General features: G+C 39.5%; 1 protein-coding gene across 2 annotated transcripts in view; it reads right to left on the bottom strand.

Annotated features, from left to right (window-relative positions):
- Positions 1–10,917, bottom strand: part of Sk (small conductance calcium-activated potassium channel) — a 252,814-nt gene that overhangs the window by 210,985 nt on the left and 30,912 nt on the right. The window lies entirely within an intron of this gene.

Below are 10,917 nucleotides of genomic sequence, written 5' to 3'. Positions count from 1 at the left end.
AAGCTCAACTACTGGGTTGACAAATACGATAAACGACCCATTTACTCCCACCTTGAGTTTTGCTTAAAATAGCATATAAAGATTATTTAGCAAATATTGAAATAAATTCAGAATTTTTTCGCCGTTATCTGCGATAAAAAATTCGAGACTTCCAAGTCCTGTGCAAACAGAACCATCTTGGACACTGTACTCCTTTTTCGGCGACATCAAACGAGCCCCGCATCAAGTTTTCCGGAGGAACACACAAAAACGGGTTTCGACGTCAATATTTAAAAGATCAAAACTCTTTCGAAAGAAAATATATGCATTTCTCCGGTGAAGTTTCCAGTCCAACTAGTTAAAATGTTGCGAAAGAAGGACCGCCCGGAGCAATAAACGAGCGCTTCATAAATACCGCGAAGCCTCGGGTTTGAAACAAACACCTCAACCGCGTAATTCTTAGCAATGGCTGGCTTTTCGTGGACGGTCTCGTTTCTCAAAAGACTCGTCCTCCCTTTCCCGGACCGCCTCGAGCGGATTTCGTGCGAATTCCAGCGCTCGTGCGACGAACGACGGTCGAAGCCAACCTTTCCAAACGTGATCAAATCTCAAGCAATCGAGATAGAAAGCGAACAGAATAAATTACTAAGGGGGCGTTTGATTTAATTAACTTGAATTCACAGTATTTCGTTGCGTTTGAACTTAAATTCAACTGGATTACAAGATCCTGAGTGGTTTGTACTAGAAAACAGAAAATACGTGAACCGGAAACGTGTTCTCTGTTTTATCGTGCGTCAAGACGAGAATTTTGATCCACCCGGTTGAAATATTCCGTTCCTTGCTGGACGACACTTTACATTCCGTCTCGCAGGAATTTAGTTTTAGGTCTGGCCGACCGTTTCTCCCTCGTAAGTGCAATTTGAATATCGGATGGACAGAAAGGACGCCTCACGAGAGTCGTTGGAACGAGATCTTCGAGCTCGAATTGGTACCCAAAGGGTCCAAGTGACTTTCCGTTTCGTAAATGCCAGGAAAAACGTTACTTGTGTCTGGTTCTTCTTAAAATGACATCGGACTTGTATCTAAACAGTTTGTCGAACGAATTTTATCAAAACAAATATTTCATTTCAAAGTAAGTAGTTTGGTTTTTGGTTCACAAAACTGACAAATATTTTCCAACTTCTTGTCGAACAAAAATTTCCTTTCTCTCAAAAGAGTTTGCAAAAATTATTAGTTCGTATATTATAGTGCCTACTACGATTACCAAAACGAGACAACAGTTTTATTATTCCTTGAAATTTACTTTTGCTTCCTCTGTTTGGTCACGTATAAATTTTTTTTGAAACGTACCGCGTTACAGAGGGGTCGTGGCGCGTTTTTTAGCCCGGAGCTAGCTAAGTAGAACGATACAGGTTCGAAGGACTGGTAATAAGCCCTTTCAAGAAGTCGCTTCGCTTTCCGATCGAACGCCGCGAGATTAATGCAATGAAGCGGTCGACTCAATCGCCAAGACCTAAATCCAATCAGGGCGGCCCTTGGTCGATCGGGAAAAAGCCCCTACAGTCGGGTGGCGAGGGACAAGATGGGAAATGATGATGACTTGTGTCTAGAACAATCGAGAATAGGCAATCGCGAGTCGATGGGATCGTTGCATACAAACGAACGACGAACCCCGAGCGTCGGTGCATTTAAAAGGGAATCAGACTGATTGTTATTGCTTACGGTTAACTGCAGGGGTTGCAAGGGGGATTTTATGTCTCTCGGTGCACCGATTACGGTAACGCGAAAATAAAGTACCTTAATTAGTTCCACTGTTTGTGATTTCTTTCTTATTCCACATGACTAGATTCGATCTTTAAGTTAATACACTTGATGATTCTTAAAATGAATATTCGGGGTTGATACACTCATCTTTCATACATAAATATCGTTTTCGAGTTTCCTTGGTTCCGACTTTTCAGTAAGAAAGTAAACAAATTAAATATTAAATGTTAAATTAGTCGAAAAATTGAATATTTGCGTCGTGAAAATTTTAAGAATTTTGTTGGCAATCAACGTGTTATAATCTATTTTTGGAAATAACGAGTAGATAGGGGATGTTGGAGTTGAGCTTTAGTAGCACTATCTGGTTTACAAATTCGGTTTTCACAACTTATTTTATTCTACTGTGTTGCAAATGAGGAAAGTATTCGATAGAATAACCCAGTGATGTTGCAATTAGTGTGTAAATGGGCTATGCTCTAACAGGGGATTAGCGTGATAATTAAACCGACTTTTCGATGGTCCTCTTCAGGGTTGTACAACTTTAAATTTAAATATAGAGTGATATCGAAATATCGAGTGGTCGATGTGGAAAATTATGAGAATACAAAATCTTTTGAGAAACGAAAACTTACATTGAAACTCGATTAAATTTCATTTAAGACATCGCATGTGAAAATTATCGCATTAATCCCTTAATCGTCGAAAGCTGACAGAACCACAGCCAAATATTTGAAGCAGTACTTATTCCAGAACTAGGTAAATTATAATAACGCGTTTACAACGCTTCGTTGTAAGAACATCTGTTCAATTTTTCACCCAAATCTAGTTTTTATGCAAATCACACAGCATATGGCTTACAGAGAACATTTACATATCCCGAAAATTCCGAAAATGTTGAATCATTCCGTGCAAATAGAGTCCGTAACACGAACCACTTTTCATTCTCAAAATATACAAACTCGGCATATGTTTGTATATTCGGAAAAAACTGGCGTAACAAAGCAAACAAAAAAAATCACTAAACTAATAAACTACCCCTGATACCCAAAAAGCAATAAATAGAATTCTACAAGCTAACGCGTGATTTATTTCTTTTTTTTAAATTTATACTTAAATATTTAAGATATTATTTTTGCTGTCCACTGTAATCGCAGATAAGCATATTTCTGGTAGCATTCCCTTCCAACTGGTTCCGATCAATTATTCACAGTCATGAAACGATGAGCCCGGTATCGATTCGCCATGCGAATTTCACAGTCCTTCGATTGAATTCGCATGCTCCTGGCTGTTATTTCAACGAAAGGGCCGTATGAAATTTTCAACGAACAAAGAACCAGTTCCCATCGATTTATCGATACACGGTCGAGCTGTGCATCGCTAGAGGAAATTAATCGTCGAATATTTCTCGTTACACTCTCGTCGACGCACTTAACGCGTCCGTTGCTCGTCTCCTTGCTTACGGTTGACGCTTTCGTCCTAGAAAGTCATTATACTAATGCGCAAAAAATTTCGTCGCGAAGTTTACCGAGGGCTTCCAGAATCACGAATGATTAATTCATGGGCACGTTTCGTCGAAAACGCGACTGGAGCACAAGGATCGTGCCGACCGACGTTTCGATTTTAACGCGGCATTAATGTGTGAATACGTAAATATATACTGTAGCACAAAATTACATATACGGTTCCATCGACCAGAAGTTAGACGCTAGTCTTAACCGCAATAGTAATGATCGAACGTTCTCATTATATAAAAATAGATAACGTAACTTCCTACACGTGTCATCAGATGTCTGCTTGTCTTTTTTTCTTAATATACTACATGCAGTGTAGCATATATTAAACACTAACACTACCGACAATTATGGTGTATTTATTTGTAGTAAAGAAATGAAAACAATAGATACTCGAAGAAATGTATAATGCAATAGGAAATTAATGTTTATGTTGATCATTTCTAACGGAAGATTGAAAGCTTGTTTCCATTCACGACTCTGAATTTCAGATTTCGTGAAAATTGGATCCACAAACGAGGCGAATACGACAGGCTTGAGTTTCGAGCGGAGATCGAGGCGACGTGGCGTGAAATTTTTTGTTCTTGTTATTTGACAAGATATCTCAAACGGTCGGTAGACTTTACGATTTCTTGCGCGAAGAATAGCATAAGAAGTCGCAATTACGACCCCTCCTCAACTTATACAGCCAGACAGAAAATTGGCTGCACGTGGTACTTGCGATTTATCGCACGATAAATCGTCGATACGGCTTTCTGAACGAAAATCGTGACGCCGGACTTCGGTATGAGACGATCGTACGAAATAACAGTCGCTGCCATAAAATTTGGGGGTACGAGTCGGAAGAACGATTGGATATTATGTGTTTGCTCAGCGAACTGGTAGGAAAGATCAACACATATACCGTATGATTTAACGATGTCCAACGATTTTTTCTCATACAAGTCATTTCTATGTATAAAAGCATAGCAGTATCATTTACAATATTTATTTAAACACGTGCTTCGATAACTTTAGAATTTTTTTTATTTCTTGATTACACAATTGCCCTGGTCGATCAATATTCTTGCAACTGTATGGTTTTGTTCGGGAAATAGAACCCAACTATCCATATATCCCAAAACTGTGCTTCATCGTATTATAATAACAAATAATCGGCCGTGCCCGTTTTCTATTGCAATGTATTCATCGATTGTCGGGTTTTGATACAACTGTTGGGCAATCTAATTCGATTAATTCGACGGTAATGTACTGGGTGTCTATTGGTGCTACGCTAGCGCTGATTACATTAGCGTTTGATGTGTCCATTAAAGCACGATGAATGATTTCATGGCGGATCGGTTAACGTCGCTGAGATTAAACTTTGCCGATCGAACGAAAATTGCGACGATTCCGCGCGTTTTCGATTTCTATAGAAATTTACCTTTGTATTCGGATAAACCGTTCGGACTCGTATTACCGGTGGCTCGTTCGTTCCACTGTGAAAATGGAACCGTTGCCGTATAAATACCAACGAACGTTGCATTCGCGTCTCTCGTATCTTATTTAATCGAAATGCGATGATTGGATACGAGTTTTCGTTTCCATTAGCTTTGAGCAAACGACGGAACGGTGCATCGCGATAGGAAATACTATGAATGTCTATGAAAAAGGGAGATTCAGAAACGAGTTTAAAAAGCTAAGCATAATTTATATTAGATATTTAATTGGCAGGATCTATCGTCTACCTAAAGTTACATTTTTACTCTTGATTTTGGCTAAAAATATTGGTTCAAACATCGACTATATCATATAAAAATCAGGTAACCATTGTACTTTGTAGTACAAAAATGGTTATAATTCAGGAAGAAAGGTATTCAATTTTAATTTCGTACGTTTCATAGTTTTTTCTGTATAAAAATTCTAAAACGCGACCTAAAAATTAAACAACGCGAATACCTCTTTAAAGCGTCGTTTCTGCTAATGCTGGAGTCTGCCAGCTAAACGAACGGAATGTCTCATTAAGGAGCTCGTCCGTTGAAAAATGCATCGTTCCCAGAAGGAACTACTATCCCGACTTATAAAATATGCAACACTTTATAAAACTCGGACGGATTCCCGTTAGTTTTCCTTTTTCCCCAGCAATTGTTTCCCGTTCGCGAAATTCGACGCCATCGGGCTGGTCGCTGACCGAAAACAGGGCGTGAAACATTTAAGCCCGCGTTAGGTTCCCGCGAACGGGTTTCCTTTTCAACGCGCGTCTTTCTTCTTGTATTATAAAGAATTTTACCCGGAACTCGCAGCCCGGGCAAACGAGAATATAAATATTTCAGTCGGCGCGTAAAAATTCCACCGAAAAGTTGGAAAACGACGAGGCGAAAATGCGGTTTTCAGGGTTCTTAATGCGAGATTCCGCCGTTTTGGACTCTTGGTCGACGGAGACGTTTGTCAACTGACCTCGCGATTTCACGACGACGCCTGGAAGGCACAAAAGCAGTGTTTTCTAGAGAGTTTTCTAACTAGAGAGCTCAAGTTCTAAGCCCTAAGTGCAAAGAAACGCTGCTCAGCGTGAGGCTTGGGATCGTGCAGCGGCAGTAAGGGCTTTATATTGCACATTGAAACGTAATTTCTGCTTCGATGTTCCCGTATAAATTTTATTTACTACGGAAGTTTTACGAGAGAAAATTAATTACAGTTTTACTCCCCCACTCATATTCGTACGCTGTAATAATTCACTATTAATGGAAAGGAAACTTTCCCGTGATATTTTGTTTATTACAACACCGTGGTTATACTTCTTATTTACGAAGTAATTTTTTTTTTTTGTTTTAAGTAGTGATCAATTATAAACCCGACAGAGAAGTATTAATAACATAAACAGTAAAGAAAATCCAATAATACGTGTTTTTTCCAACGAGCCATGACCCTCCACAAGTTCTGCTTTTAATTTGTTTCATTTATAGTGTAACGTTATCCAATAGATAAATATACCAAACAATTTCAGTGTAGTTATTTCCAAAGCAAGATACTATAAAATCGATAGATCGTAGAAATTCGACAGAAAACAATTTGGTCCTTTCGCGATGAACTTTCATGGACCATCGAAGGAAACTGTGAGCTACGTGTCTGACATATTTTTTTTCTAAAAATGACGCACTTTATATAATACAATAGAGGTTTCAATGTACGACTTGTTTTGAGATTATTTCTTCAGGAAGTCGTCCAAAACGTCTAAAAACCGCTGCTACGAGAGGGAAACGCGCTCGCGGAAAAAGAGGCGCGTAAATCGTAAACAAAGGGGTTGATCCTTTTCTTCGCGCGGGCGTCGCGGCGCACCTTTGTCCGAGCCCACGTCACCGCGAGAGGTCTGCACAATTGGGAATAGAACTTTTCGCCGATTCGGTAAACGACTCTCGTGTCGTTTTGCGAGAGAATTTTGCTCGTTTCTTCGTCCCTTGTCTATTTTCACGGTATTGTTACCGACGAAGCATTTTCCGTTCGCTGGACTACGATAAGAGACCATCAATGTGCTCAACAGTTTTCATTTACGCGTTACAAGCCACCCGTAGTTTTCTGATAATTTGCAGTGGACGAAATTTCTTTGAAAACAGCACGATTCACGGATAAAACATTGATTTATTTGTTGTTTATTCGTAAAGGAAAATACTAGAATAGTAACCGATGTAAATATCACTGATATGGTACTACTTTTTTTTACCGTTTTTGTACAGATAGCCAGAAAGTGAGGACATGGATAATTAGACAGATGCTGTAATGGCCCGCATTGGGCTTACACAAACGTTTGCGTTTCAACTTTTTGATCTAGAGTTTATTTTAAATACGAACGTTTACATATCCAGAAAATGTAGCACCACGGTAGGGAAATAAAAATCGAACAGACGGTATACGTTAAAAATCAGCGATCCATAGATTTACGTGGTTGTTCTAGGTTCGGAATAATGCATCGAAAGTATGTCTCATGAATTTGAGACGAGCTTGCCCTTTGGCCGTAACGATTTCTAACCTAGTTCTAAGGGACAACCATACACCCCTGGGGAATCTAGTAGCTACGAATAAGTAGAACGCAGACGGTGTCGAGTAGGTTTGCTTTATGACGGTTCACATCTGTTCCAATACGACTCGCAAGGAAAGCTTTATTTTCTTTGCGGAACAGCACATTTTCACAGAGAGGAGAAAGTACAAATTCTGAGACGAACGAGGCTTTTGTATTCATTGAATCACTACAAATATATCCAAATTATTTAACGAAGAAGATCACACATTATTTTTAGTTTTCGATTATTCGATCACCGTCGAATAAATTTCTGTCGTCGCCCACCGCGTTACGAACGGCTGAAACCGATTGTTTCGCACGTTGCCTAATGTTTCAGACGCGAAACAAGTTTCAATTTGAAAACACAAAGGTGGCACACTCGATAGAACGACATTTAATCAAACGCGAGTAGACAATCCGACGTTTTTACGACGAGCAATTTCAACACGGAGGCACCCTTGTCACGATCCAATTGACGATACGCCTGAAACTATTCGATCCTTCGACAAAGTTGGATAACGCGTCGATAAAACTCGAACGTCACTACACTATGAATGCTCCGACCACGTAACAAACGGATCATGGCTGGGGGGAATAGATAACGTGCACTTGGTCAATCCACTTCCTCCACTAGCGATTTTAATTATCTGGAAAATACATTTCGGTGGCACGTGCATCCTGAAATGCTCATGAGTTATCAGGTGCAAACCTATATTTGGACAGCATCCAAATTCAACACGTGGAAGATGCACCTATGCTCGAGATTCGAGAAAGAAGATTCCGTGTCACGAAATTCCATAAAAGTATACCTATCACTCGAATCCCGGGTTAATTGGTCCGCGCATAATAATTAGAGGAACTCATTCGATGCATCGATAGCATTACATTAACTACAGAATATTCCACCGTACCATTTTTATAAGTAACTGATGATTTGCAGGGAATTGACTAAATAACTTTTTATTTATGCTAATAATTGAATCATATTTACAGAATTAAAATTAAATTCACTGACACAGGATAATGAGATTGTTTGAAACGTTGAATGAACAAACTTGTTCTAAACTTCTTAATATTATGGGCATACGTTTCAGTGTTTCTAATTATTTCATGCAAAACAGACACGATTCGGTTTTTCGACTACATTTTAACTCTTCCGGAAACTCGCGAACCGCAGAAGATTTCGATCGCGCACCAGCGTAAGCAAATTTATGGCGAAAACGTGACTTCGCGTAAGCTACTGAAACTACAAAATATGATCGTACTACGAAACATAGAGAGTTTGTCGGAAAATGTACATGACAGAGAATTTCATTTCTCCGGACGCGACGTTTCGAAAAGCAAAACTCCGCCACGCGTCCCGCGTAAATTATTCCGTCTGCGAACTAACGTCGTTCGCAAAATTGTGCTGCATAACATTATCTTCGGCAAAAAGGGAGAGAGAGATAAATTTTTAGACTAACGTTTCGCTTCTCACGCAAAGTGTATTTACCCATTTTTCCCCCGGACTGTGTTTACACTGTACGTTTCGTTAGGCAAGAAAGTGATACTGCCAATCTTGTGCAAACAGAGTCTTATAAATTCCTATTAAAGTTCCTCTTTTTTTCCTCGCAAACAAAACTCTTCCCCGACGGATAACGAGAATGTCAGCCAGGGATAAAAACGAATGCAGGCGAAGCAGCCGTATCGTCTAAATTAGAAGCTTGCGATTACAACCCTTTTAAATAAATCTTCGAAATTGTTGGTACACCTCGAGCTTCCATTTCAGAAAAATAGGAACATCTGCAGTGTTTTCCCCAACGAGTGTATTTGTTCATACATTTAAATATTTAAGAGTTTAAATTAAGAATAATACTTGTCGGCGGTCGTGCCTCGTTGGATCACTGATCCACGTTCGATCACCCAGGTGCAGCAGTGGATGGGTGATCGCTTCATTTGTATACTGTTTCTATTACACTTTTCTATCGATTTTGTAATTCGATATTACTTGGCTGTTAATATTAAAAAAACACAATGCGTAATAAACAATATTTGGTAAAAATAAATTGAAAATATTTATAAACGAGTGTTCTTCCCATTCATAGTGAATACAAAGTTAGAAATACAAGTGGCAGTGACTGTATATTAGTTTATATACTCGAGGAAATGTAGAACATTAAGATAACACGTTTCGAAGGCGCTGTGATAATACTTGGAAACACAGTTTAACTATTATCCTACGAAAATCACCAGACATCGTCAAATACAATCTACCGTCGTCCTAATATTAATACAAAACGTTTATGGTAAAATTCCCCATGTGTATTTGAGGTTTGCTTCTCGCAATAACTCTCAACGGGAGTAGAAATGTCCCATTCGGTCGATGTTCGAGCGTTCGAACGCTCGACACTTTCGCCCGTCGACGTCACGGCGCGTTAATCCGAAAGAAAAGAAGTTTCCCTTGTTTTCCCCGACGAGAAAGGAAAACGTTCCACACGCCCCCGACCCGGCGAGAGAGTAGTGATTGCTTTAATCGGACGTCGGTTCATGTAGGTCAGTGACGGAAATCGTTCCAACGAGAGCGCAACGCGGATTGGAGTGTTTTAATTGCCTCCAATTAACTACGATCGGGCCTAGCGTAGGCGGCCCGACAGCGATTCTAATTCCCCGTCGTTTGTTCGATTTACTGCTTTTGTTAGCCCTCGTTGGCGGTGTTTACGAGCGAGTTTCCCGAACTCCGTGGCCGAGAATTCGTCGGGAATATCGTTGGACCACCGGAGTTCTGGAAGTTCGTCGGGAGATACTACTAAGTGTTTCTCCAATCGCGGAGGAACGCGTGGCATTTCGATACAGCGCGTGAAATACACCCTCGATGATTAAAATACACAGCCTTTCAGTTTCACTTAACGAAAAAGCATTTTCGACGAAAGTTGATCAATTTTTGGTTTCTCTATTTTGGCAATATATACCTCGAAATATTTTTTAACATCATAATTGTAAGATATTGTACGTGCTTCAATGATCGAAGGTGTTTTTCTTTCCCTAACGTTTTCGCAAAAGAAGGATTTGGGACGCTGTTGAAATTGGACACGAGCGAATCAATAACGCTATAGAAATGTCAAACAGAGCGGAAAAATGGAGGTAATTTTTTTCAACCCCTAATGCACCTAGTCCGTAATGATTCTGGTCTAATTATGTGTGCACAGCGCTGTCTGCAAATTTATACGTCGTTGCGTGATGAAGTTTCATGACGCGTGCTATTGCAACGTTGAGAACGATTTTCTAGATTTTTTTTTTTTATTGAACGCTATAGGGGATAGTGCCGCGCTATATAATCATCTATACAGCAGTATGGATTGCAAATGTTTTTTTCTGGTTCCTATTATGTTATGTACTTATTAATTTTTTATCGAAGATGTCTCGAATAAAATAGTTGAACTATTAAGCAGCCTTGGAATAACTCTATTATAATTTCATTGTAATTTGTTCCAGGGAAAATCGATAAATTGCGATGCACGTGGTTGTATTCCGCGGTATCTTGACTAGTAGGTTGCGCACGATATTGATTTATGACAGCCTAATAATCAAATCCAATTGCAATACCAGCGGGGATCGAAATTTACGAGAAACGGCGACATCGATTTTTAAATC

Source organism: Colletes latitarsis, chromosome 11 (genome assembly GCF_051014445.1).
Source record: "Colletes latitarsis isolate SP2378_abdomen chromosome 11, iyColLati1, whole genome shotgun sequence".
In the NCBI taxonomy this organism is placed as follows: Eukaryota; Metazoa; Arthropoda; class Insecta; order Hymenoptera; family Colletidae; genus Colletes; species Colletes latitarsis.
The sequence above is the reverse complement of the archived record's forward strand: the minus strand, read 5'-3'. Positions and strand labels throughout refer to the sequence as shown.